The sequence below is a fragment of the Amblyomma americanum genome, chromosome 2 (genome assembly GCF_052857255.1).
Source record: "Amblyomma americanum isolate KBUSLIRL-KWMA chromosome 2, ASM5285725v1, whole genome shotgun sequence".
NCBI lineage: Eukaryota > Metazoa > Arthropoda > Arachnida > Ixodida > Ixodidae > Amblyomma > Amblyomma americanum.
Window position 1 is genome coordinate 84499093 of NC_135498.1, and position 12671 is coordinate 84511763.

Consider the following 12671-nt stretch of genomic DNA (forward strand, 5'->3'; position numbering starts at 1 on the left):
GGTGAACTGTCCTGGATACATGCCTCTGCGGTGTCTATGCAGCGAGCGCTGGCATTTACTAAGAGCGAATCACGTGGTTAGCCACGTCACGTGACACAACTGGCGAGAGCGAGTGGTCGGAGTGGCGGTCGGCGCAAGGACGGAACGAGCGGTAGCAGTTGCGACAAGTCACATAGTATGTCGTCACATCCGATCCTGCTGCGAGTTTCCATCTAGAGGCGAAATCCAACCGTCGTTTGACATTCAGCTTTGCATGCGAACAGTGGAGCTTTGCCCCAAACTATTTTCTTTTCAGTGTTTGGCTTCCATCGCACACCAGGCACTTCAGGGAAGACTGTCACTAATTTTTCAAAGAGGCTTCTTGAGACACCAGGACGGCTACTGTGGCTGAGTATGGCTGTTTTAGGCGTAAGTAAGATAACAGGTGAATAAAGAGTTAAGGATTCCACAGAAACCCGTCTGGAGAGGAAGATCTGCATCTGAAGAGACAAGCACTGGTCAAGGTGTATCATGAAGAAAAACGCAAAAACATTGACGTTTCGGCCGTCGAACGGGTGCCTTGTTCACAGTAAGAAAGAATTAAATGAGCCGTTGCTTATGAAAGGAGGACATGGCGCAAAGGGCGTCTGTACAGTACTGAACAAAAACATAAGACATATGCATTTTTTTGCGTAAATTCAAAGAATAACAGATTTCAAAGAGGTCTGTTAGTTTTTTCTTGGTATAATATGATGCAATGAAGCCTTTTCTTTCGTCGGGAATGGTTGAGGCCGTAACTTTTTTCCTGCAGTTCGTTTTACATTTTTGTGCTGTCAGTAACTCTTGCGATTGCGTTCATTTTTCATCTATTCTAAGTTATTACTAACGTTCTTAATTTTATGGTGAGGTTTTTTGTGGTTACATGCATAACTGCAAATTTTTATAGACAGTGGGTGCAGGGTGTTGACTAAAACGTCTTTAAGTTTGCTCAAATGGCAGTGATCCCCAGCCGCAACTACGGGATGAAACACCGCCAGCTTAATGTGCATTTCAGAATAGCATGGTTAACGCCTTCACACGTTTTGAAGAGATATAAGTTCAGAGGTGGTTTGGTCTTTCAACACTCGCAGGAGTCAAGGCAGAAATACGAACCATGTTGTCGTGAAAGACTGCTCGTGCGTGCATAAAAACTCTGTTATCCACGTTTCTGAAGAGTTGGCCTTGTTTTACAGCCTCTTGAGCAACTCCATGGATGGCGACGTGTCATGTGCAATGTGATGATCTAAACGACAGGAGCCCAGCTCAAGCTGCGCACCCCTGTGAAAAGATTTCGGCTTCCAGGTTGATTCAGATTAAGGAACGCTTTGTATTGATACGTCACGAATAAAAAAGAGTGATCTCATTAGAGAAATTGTTGTTCCGTCGGGTGGGAAAGAGGGGATTCGTTGTGCGCGTAGACCTAATTGGATTTTTTATTTACCTGCTTTTTAACTTCCCACGTTAAACCATGTGGTTGGGAACGTTACGATACGGGGCTGATACTCCGTTCGTGGAGTTATTCTGTTTGACTGAATTCAAAGTACCGTGAGCGAAGAGATTGATCAAAGCATTCCTGAAGAAGTTGTGCTTCTGATGTGTTTTAACAGAATTACATCTCGAACCACTCTCCTGCGCTTGCGAATAATTGGAGGAAGGAGAGGAAGGTTGGCCTTATGGAGTCGCCTAGCCGGCCTACTGAGATTATTTCAGTTGAAGATATTTAGATAAGCATTGTGCATCGTCTGAGGAAAAGAAAAACAGGCAGCGCGTAGCGGATAGCGAGGAAGCTGTTGCAAACATGGAGAAGCACGGGCTGTATGCTTTCACGGACAGCTTCCTGGACTCCGTGCTACGCCGGAGTTAAGCAGTGATAACTGGAAAAGGCATGCATTTCAAGTACTGACACGTTAAGCTATTGTGAAGGGCCATTCTTTATATTGCTGCCTCATTTTGTACTGAAAAAACATAAAACCGCTGATACCTTGAAGCAGCGCAGAAAACAGCTCGTCAAAATATTTGCCGCTGGAGCAAACTGTCGCCTAATAAGAAGGTTAGCAATGGCAGCTATTGGGTAAAAAGTCTGCCATGGTTGTCCCACCAACTCCATGCTCAAATTTTAGTGTGGTAAAATTTGAGCATGGAGTGGGTGGGACAACCATGGCAGATTTTTTACACAATAGCTGCTATTGCTTACCTTCTTATGTTCACTACTGTATATCTCGGTTAAATTGCGCCGCTACCTTTTTATCGCTCAGCTTTTCATTCGAATGTGAAGGTGCTCCATGAGCGGCCGCGTATATAGATTTTTTAAAGGGAAAGCTTTACTGGCCACAAACTTGCGATTTCGCCGTGGCGGTATTTCGAGGAGGCACATGACGTCACAACGCGCGCCTCGCCGCGGATATTTCGCTCTCTCTTTTGCTCCCTAGTCACTACTGCTCATCACTACTCCGAGCCACAGGTGTTCCGCCGCTGAACCGCGCCGCGCCTTTCCTCAAATTTCATCTTTGAATTTTCAGTCTTCTCTTTCTTCTTTCCCTCCCACCTTTATCATTTTCTATACGGCGCGGTTCGGGTGTCCACCGAGATATGTGAGACGGCTACTGTGCCATTTCCGTTCCTCAAAAACTAAATAAAACAAGTGAGCCGACGGCGTTCATAGAGTTCAGTGGCGTTGACAACTTTGCAAAGGCCGTTCATTTTCACGAAATAAAAGGCGCACAACCGGCTCCGTGGGTCAGTGGCGACCTCAATCTCCCTTCTATGTACCTGGCGTTGGTGTCCAACTGCAAAAGCCTGCTTTGATTGCGTTCCGCGCACTGGATAGGCAGGCCGCCCTCCCTGCCAGCCTGGGAGGTGGCATGCAGTTAATGGTTGGTCACGAGTGATTGATAAAAAATTAATGCTGTGGCCTAGCTAATGCTGCAGTGCCGCATGTCAGCCATAACGCTGTTTGCGCTAATGCATTCAGGCCACATCTCTCTCTCACAACCGCCACATGTATCAAAGCACGAATGAGGCGTCCGCATATCCAGGGAGCCAGCTATGCGCCCTTCCTTTGCTCAAAGACATCGCCGTCTAGAACATTGTCAACGCCAACGCCAATGAACACAGTGAACGCCGACATCTTTCGCTTTGTATATCCTTGATTAGCAGAGCTAATTTATCCACGTTAATTTTTTTCTTTTTAAGCATGCGCGAGGATTCCCTGTTCATTAAGAGGCTTGTGTTTTGATGATATTCTGCTTGGGAGATGGAAGCCACTCTTCTGTTCTTGACGTCGTCTGATCTTCTTTTAGCCACCTTCTGAAATCCCTTGTATCGACTACATACGTTGTGCTGCATTCACTTCAGGAGATCTTGTAGGCGACGCCAGGGCTATGTCATCTTTTCTGGCGGTTCCTTCATGTGTACCAGGCGGTTTTTGAGCTTGTTAGGGAAACTTGAGCCACTTGAGCGTCGTACTCAGCTAATAACCTAGACCTGTGAACAATTATCGACATTACTACTCTTCTAGAAAGGTGATTGTTCCTCGGAGAAGGAAGATCCAATTGGATGTTCGCAGAAACACAAGAAGAGAGGAGGCAGAAGAAATTAGGTGGATCCGTGAACGTGGCTCCTTATGGATCAGTCTCATGGTCTCAGCGCAACCTGTGAATTAACTAGAAAACATTTTGTGGTATAAACACTTCTACTCTCTAACTGTTATCAATGCTCTACTTTACCCTTAAGTTGATAAGGAGCAAAAAGTGCTCTGATAAAGCTCTGTTAAGCTCGGCACATCCCATGAAATTTCTCTTCGTTTCTTCTTAATGAGCGTGCTTAACCGCACTTTTCTAGTGAATAATAATTTCCTCCTCTTTGGTTGCAAACATCAAACAATAATTTTCATGCCATGTTTATATTAGGTTGTGCTCGCGGCGTCTGTTTCGTAGCCTTCATTTTATTAAGGACTCCTTGCAATGATTGCTACACACCTTAGCCCGCTCATCCCTCTATATGAGATCATATTTCCTGAAGGACAAATTAGTATATCCCAATAAGAAACACCACGTAAGCCGTGCTCAGAAACAATACATACAGCAAAAACTTTATCTGCGACGCTCCTAGAAACATGCGGCTTAAGATACCCCGCCGCTCAGCTGTTTGTGCGCCGTACGTGGAGAGGAAGCGAGGAATATTGAAGTGAGAGCAATGCTAACGCCACTCTAAACCAAAGTCCACCTGAGGACTCACTTTGTAGCTCCGCCTTTTTTCGCAAAACAGTTCCACCTTCATAGATGGAACAACAACTTACTTTGCCGCTTATATAGTACGTGAAACACAGTTTTCTTAGGTGTCAACTGCAATGGTGTCCCATATTTCGCTTTCCAAAACTGCGTTTGCGATACTTTAAGGTGGAAAGTCACTCTAGTTAACTTTAAGTCTTGGTTGATTTCTTACTTCCTGAAACCTTACTGTAAGCGTCTCGTGAGCAATAAGTGGTCGGGATTATTCTACTTTCTTATTGAGCAAATAACTAAAAACGCCCACCAAAATATAGATGGTAACCCAGCTACAATACAGCAAAATTCAGCAGTTCGGCTGCGTTCAGAGTATGTCACATTTCGAGCGACTTATATTGATCAGCAGAAGCTGGAATTTCATTAAAACTACAGAATATTTATTTGTGCGTTGCTTCTTGGTCCTGTGAAGTGTCAGCACTAAAACTGCAAAATAAATAATTAAGAAATGCTGCCCAAGACTGAGGTCAAAGAAAATTATTGCGAATAAAGGATTTGTGTCTTGAAATACACTTATGGCCCAGCACAAATCTTTGACGCATAGATGTCAAAGACGGCAAATCGCAGAATATCTTACAAAAACTATGTGCTAAGAAGGTAATAGAAAAGTTAACCATCGAAAGTACTGCAATGAGAAATATGTGTTCCACCACTGCAAGTGTTCCAAAAATCGGCGCTGTATGGGGCCTCTTCTAGATCAATAAGGTGCTCTGAGCCGCCGCGTTCGCTCAGCGCCGACATAAGGCTTTTCTATTAAAAATGACTATTTTTAGGCTCCAGTTGTTATCTTCTGCAGATGAGTTCATGAGACTGCTTTTGAGCCAGCAGGCTTTAACAGTCTACTGCATTTATAGTGTCTTGCAGTTTCACAATGAAGAGAAGAATAATGGAAATTGCTTGAAACGAAAAAATGCTGTCAGACGCGAAATGGGTGATATTGTCACGGAGCGCGGCACAGAGCGCTCGCGCTAGGCCCAGCGCAGTTAAATCATTCCATCGGCATCTGTCATGTAGGCCTGTCTTCACCTGCTTGCCCTCACGTAACAACATTACTCCATCAATATTATTTACTTAACCTAATGCCATTTGTGCGAGAAGATTCGTTAAATTTAAAAAGATTGTCGTTTGATTGAAAGGCATCCTCCAATGAATGAAGCGGAACTACGTTAGCCTGAAATAGTCCTGCCAGGGATTATTCAAGCTGTTTTCAGAGAAGGGTTTTCATATTAGCAAAAGCCCACATGTGATACTGTGCAGCTGCTGAGTGCTTGTTCTTTGTGTGTTTCGGCAAAAATTAAATTGGAATGCCATTCAAAGAGTCCATATTGTCAACCTCATTTATCACATATAAAGCTTGGGTCTCTGACAATGCATATAACGGGTCAGTAAACCACCCACACTATTACTCCTCAATCTCTGAGGCAACAATATGAGTTGGCTCGTTTCATCCATGTCAAGATAAAGGTTTGATTGGATTTCGTTTAAAGCTACCTCTCTAATTATATGTTTTTTTGCATGTCAAGATAAACGTTTTAATCCTATTACAAATGACAGTAGGCCTGATTAACCTGGTCAGACCAAACAAGCAGAAGAAAGAATAAATAGAAAAAACAGCTTTAATTTCCCGTAGGCACGTGGGGACGAATATCAGAAGAGGGACTAATGATAGACATTTGCCGCTCTGTTTGTCGCAAGCCACCGATATCTGACAGTCTTATAAATGGAACACATAAGATGCGTAAAATACCTTTAGGTCCAAAACTAATAGCAGTCTGACCTGATATTTTGTACAATGAATCGTTGAAATGGAGAATTTTTATGGAAAGAAACAGCGTGAGAATACTTCAGAATTACGATATAATCTAGTTCAGTATTTATCTCACACCTTCGGCTGTAGAACAGTTCATTCTTCCCGTATTGTAATTCGTACCTTTAAACCTACTAATAAAAATAATGGTTAAAAAATTTGTGGACGTTTTATATATCGAGCACGCGCCAAATAGTGTTTCGACTATTACAAGGATCGTAACTAAGCCCTTCAGGCTAATATGTAGTTGCCTGAGAAATCTCGGCTCATTTATAAATTTAGCGGTCACATTGTGCTAAGAATTACCAAAGACAAACATGAATGGTTGGCGAATGGCTCAAGCTGATGACGAATTACTATAGGACCTGCGCCAAGCCACAAAACACATGCCAGCAATATGGGCAGGATGGAACAACACTGCATTTTTAAATAATTACTGTGAATTTTACCAGTTCTGGAAAGAAGGTTTAGTATCCAGCGCTGCAAGAGCGATCCGATATATATATATATATATATATATATATATATATATATATATATATATATATATATATATATATATATATATATATATATATATATATATATATCAAAGCATCAGTGATATCTTAAGTTTTGCTCTGTCAGTAATCGCGTAGCGAGAACTGTTCCTCAATATCTCATCTGCATAACAAGACCAACGCGAGTAATTAGGTGTTTGTATATGACAATTACAGGAACACGGGAAATTTTGTGCCCGCCTTTTCTAGGTGTTCCTCGAGATCACATTGGTCACACTTCATTAATGTTCGTGTCCTGTTTAAACAACACAGGTTAATTAAGAATAGATTACGGTTTTCAACTTAGTGCAATCGGATGTTCAAATGTGTGCAGTGGAAGCGCACTGAGAGAAGTTAGGCCTAAATATCAGTTTGTTGCCTACGAATGTTATCTGCGATTTGCAGCTGTTAAGACTTTGCAAAACCTTGAAGGCAATAATAAACCCTGTACCTGAAAGCAAGGATAAGGGTTTAGTCTACTAAAAAAGAATAGTGGGTAATAGAACCAGACATTCGAATCTAGATTAAAGTTACATGCATAGACGCGAAATAGTTTGCTCTTTTCGCAGCTTTTGTGGAGGAATCGTCAGTCTATATAATTTAGTCTGGACCAGTCGGAACAATCCAGAATTAGTGCACAATTCTCAGCGAACGATCCAGGGGTGACTTTAAATTCATTGGTGCGCTACTACAGTAAACGAACAACATAAGGCTGCATGTTCCTTGCTTGCTTCTCGTCGCCCTATCTGTACGCATGATTTTTGCTACGAGTGCTCTTTGTTCCAATGAGTAGGACACTAATGAAGATTAATATGTCAAACCAACCAGGTTCATTTGCAACTTTACTTACGTGGATGAAATGCGGCTGCGCTGTGACTTGCTCGCAGTTTGAGGACCATGTCCGCTTCATCGAACTAGTGAGGGCGGCAGTGTCAGCTAATACTATTCTGGACTAGGCACCCTGATACAATCAGTCATTTGCTTAAAAATTCAAGGAAACAATTCCTCCAGCACCAACACCTTTGTCTAGAATAACTTATTTGTATTAATATTATGAAAAATATTAGCTAGAGTTGTGCCCGATGAATCTGTATTAGGTCCCCTTTGTTTTGTCAGCGATGTTGCTACTGCCAAAACGATCTCTTAGTTTTGGCTGCATGCCAATGGCAAAATTACCTAAGGAAGTGAGCATTCTTCGAACTGCAATGCTTTCAAGTCTGATATCATTGTACCATTGGTAGTGCTACAATCCTGTATCCAATTTTGGATGCAGCGAAAGCGAAAGTGATCTCCTACAGTCGCGAAAAAAAGCAACGGCCTTACTCCTGCATTGCCAAAAGGACAGCTTTGCTGAAAGCGGCCAATACGTGCGATGGGGAGACCCATCAATTTTTCTCTAACGTTTTTGGCCTGTCTCAAAAGGTTACTCGGAGCGCTGTTCGTTGTCTTTTCGGTGGGTCCAGATTTTCAAGAGATTTTCAACGTCTCCTTTTTTGGCTAAATTCTTAGTCATCTCTCTGTGTGCGTTTTCACGAATAAAGATAAACTGCCGGGTTTGAAAGGTGTAGGCTCAACACTGACCGTATAAAAATGTTACAGAATGTCGTTTTGGTCACCTTCCTGCACCGCTTCGGTAACCTGAAAGCAGATTAGGCTCTTAGATTTCTAATCTTGCAAGTTTTTCTAATTTGAGACGTCAACGAGTGCCGGCAGATGCTCTTTTACTTTACAAACTTGAACACAATGACATTCTGTGCAGAGAACTGCTGAGACTCGTTAACATTCGCTTTGCGAAGAAAATTATCCAAGGCAGTTTTCCTTTCAGAGCACATTCTTCGAACAATCGACACCATCCAATTTGCCTATAGAACTTGCACTAACCGTCAAAACACATATCAAAGCTCTTAGTTTTTTTTCGAACCAATTGAAATCTTTAGTTCTTTAGCTGGCATTCACATATGGACATCATCACTGTTTTGTTTCTCTCTCCCTGCCACTTGCGCTTTGAATTATGCTCCATAAGTGTGCAGGAACCTCATACACGGCGATGTTTCAGTACGCTTTCTGTCTATTTGTCAGGGTTTGTCTTAATGCGCTGGCTTTGCTGACACATGTCTTTTTTATCGCCATCAAAGTTCCGTTTCCTGTTTCATTAATTTTCCTTGTTAAATTGTTTGTACATTCATATACAAAAACGACCAAATGATCGTTTGGTCCCGGTTTAATAGCATTCTAACCATTGCGGTATTGCTAACCACTTAAAATAAGCGATTGATTCATTAAAAAATAGAGATTAGAATAGTGGATTCAATAATCGATTGAGTAGTTAATTCGTTTTCATTCCTGAGTCCCTGTTTATGTATTGACCTATCTTCATAACACAGATGGAAATAAACGCGTGCAACATTTGCCACACACCCCAGTACTTCTCGATCACAAGAAAGTTTCCCATATCATGCTTCGCCGTACTTCAATGGTTGTTCAGAAATATTTGCTTGATTTGTAGCAGCGCAAAAAGTGGAGCAAATTTCGAAGCTGTATGCGCACTGCCTTATGATTTCGACCGTACTAGAGGATTGTAAGAACGGTAACATTATCTTAATTCATAAGAAAGGAGAATGTCAAGCACATGAAGATTTTCAAGCCGATGAGCTTACTATCTGTAGCCTACAGGGTATTTACTGAGGTAACCTCTAACAGACTAAGGGCAACCTTATACTTAAATCAACCAAATGATCAGGCAGGCGTTCACAAAGGATGCACTCTCTGGTAAAGGATTCTCTGTATGGTATTCTCTGTGGTAAAAGATATATCCTCTGTGCTCCGTACGCGAGCACCAGAGGCAGGGGCAAAGTACAGCTGAGCTGTCAACGCGCTAAGCCGATTCCTGTTTCTCCTCCGCACGCTCTTCTGCCGATCGCGGCTGCGGTTAAACCGTCAACAAGCACCCACCCCCTCTCCTCGGCCGGCTGGCGACAAGCTGAGGCGCCCACATAACGCCAAGGCGTTCTACTCTCAAAGGCGAGCTGAAGTGTCCTCCAATTTTTTATTGACATCGTTACTGATACTGACCATGGGGAATTTGTGTAGGTGAAGTTCGACTAAAAGTGGGCAAGTAGGCCAAAGCTGTCTTCTTCCAATCGTTTGCTCCACAAATTGGGATTAGTGTTCTCTTTCTTTCAGCGTTTCCGCCATCGCGTTGGATCGCGTCCGACATGATGTTTGCTCTTTTAGACGATGGGCCCAGTCACCACCAATACGCACAATTTGCGTTGATGAATACAATAAAGGTTGCGCCACTCGAATATGCAAGGTTGGACAGTGCCGCCGAAGCACACAAATTTAGAGAATAAGTCTCTATAAGTGGAGGTCGATGTTTGAGATCTAGCCGTCGTCATGCACTTGGATTTTCCTATACATTCCAGTTAGAATTTTTTAGCTAGAAATTATCACATTATTGATGAGAGGCTGATCAAAATCACAAACTTATACAACCAATCACAGGTTGTCTAAGCGAAAGTTAACCACTGGATCTAAAACAGAACTTGCGAGATATCGGGATTGTTTTTTGTTTTTTTTTAAGCGAGACCCGCCGCGGTGGCTCAGTGGTTAGGGCGCTCGACTACTGATCCGGAGTTCCCGGGTTCGAACCCGACCGCGGCGGCTGCGTTTTTATGGAGGGAAAACGCTAAGGCGCCCGTGTGCTGTGCAATGTCAGTGCACGTTAAAGATCCCCAGGTGGTCGAAATTATTCCGGAGCCCTCCACTACGGCACCTCCTTCTTCCTTTCCTCTTTCACCCCCTCCCTTCTCCCTTCCCTTACGGCTAGCTTCAGGTGTCCAACGATATATGAGACAGATACTGCGCCATTTCCTTTCCCCCAAACAGCCAATTATTATTATGTTTTTGACGCGATGTTTATTGCCTCAGGGCACAAAAAAACTATGAAGTGAGAGATGAGTAAGATGCATAAATAAATGATAGAAGGTGGGCTGATTTGATGAAATCAAGAACAAAACGATGATATATACCCTGTGTCCGGGCAATACAGCAGTACGGATTGTCCGGTGATAGTTACACTTCGACAGGTGCCGAATTCTCGTCGGCTTTAGCGCCGGGCAGTCCCACAACAGGCGGTGGATATCCGCCTCACAGTCTCTGTTCTTGCAGACTGGACACCCGGGGCGGGGATATCAATATTTGAAATGCGGCCACTTGCGTGTCACGGCTGGAGTTATGGCAGCCCCGACCCGTATCCTCCGAAGCGCAACCTCCTCTGCACGGGTAAGACCACGGGGGAGGGTTACCGCACACGGAGGGTTTAGAGCACGTGTGCGGCGCCGGAGGTGTTCCTTTCTTGTTTAAAGGAGGGTGGTGTCATCAGAGTGAGGACTCGAGGCAAAGACAAGGTTGCGGTCGAAAGGCGGGTCGCAGAATCTGCGCGGCTTTGTGCGCTCAGGAGGTCACGCGGGACCCACTCAATACTGATTTGCGGCGGGATGCGTGCCGCTAGGCGATGGATGTCTTGGCAGATTTCTGGGGTGCGACTGACTAGTCGTAGTAGGCGTGTGACGTGAAGGGTGCCGGTGCAAATAACAATGCGGGCCGTGGGTAGCATGGGAACGGCGGCCACAGAGCAAAGTGCCTCTTGAACCGCAAGCATCTCCACACAGAAGGAGGAAGGAGGTTCTGAGAGGCGAAACCTTGACGTTTTGTACGGAGTAGGCTTGCAAGGACAGTAAACTGCCGTTGTTTCGCAGGCCTGGATGCTTGCGTCAACGTACATAACGATGGAGCCATGCGGCAGCTAGGCGTCTTGCTCTGTAATTCGGTCGCGATGATGGCCGACGTAGATCAATTGGCTTGTTGTCGCTTAGCTGCACAAAACGCCAAGGAGGAAGAACTGGCGGGGGTGGCTGTAGAATGGAGTGCGATGAAGCATATGCCCTGAGTGCACACGTTGTGTGTGTAAGGCTTGAGTTTAGGCGGCGAGCATCACGTCGTTGCTGCAGCAGCTCATCTAGTGTATTCAGCTGCGCATGTTCTTGGAGCGCCACGATCGGGTGAATGCGGAAAAGGCAAGTGATGACCCTCATTGCCTCTCGATTAACAGCTTCTAGACGATCCCATTGAGCCCTCGTCCAATGCTGGAATTGAACTTCGTTGGTGCGAGAGTTGGTGCGGCGGCACAGCCGCCCGCACCAACTCTCGTGCAACATGAGAGCGGGCTCCGCGTGTTTTAGGAGCAATTCGTCTAATCAGACCTCGGCGCCTGAATTGCTTGCTTTTTAGCCCGAGGAAGCCAATCAGTACCAGTTCCTGACTCGTGTATTGTCAAGCCCAAGGTTTTTACGATCGAACTTTCTTGAATTGGAGCTCAAGATAGATGGAGACGAATTGGTGTTGCAGCCAGTTTACGGCGCCCCCAGCGGTTGGCGACTGACACGAACCTGGTTTTGCTCACTAAAAGCTGCGGACCAATTGAAGAAGCAAAAGTCGACGTAATATCTATGGCTGATTGTATACGCCTGCTGCTTGAGTCATCAGGTCGTTGTGAGTGCTCCGCACCGTTATATCATCAGGATACAATAAGAACTTAATCTCAGAGACATCATGTAAGCGCCAAGCAAGCGGGATAAAAGCATTAATAAATAATGTTGGCGATAACACCGATACCTGGGGAACGCCGCGAAGAGGCACAAATGATCCGACGGCCTCACCACCGAGGCGTATGGCAAGGTGTCGGCCTTCAAGGAAGGATTTAACAAAATTTCGCACTCTAACGGGGAAATGTAGCAAGTCAAGCGATTCCAGGATGGCAGCATGACTGATATTATCGTACGCCTTTTCACCGTCCATGGCCAGTACAGTACGTACATTGTGGCTGCGAGTTGAGGCCAGAACTGCTGACGCCAAAACAGCCAGTCCATCTTCTGTACCTATGGACGTACGAAAGGCAATTTGGACGGGATGGTAGAAACCATGGTGATCAAGCTACCATGACAGTCATGTGGCAAGAATTTT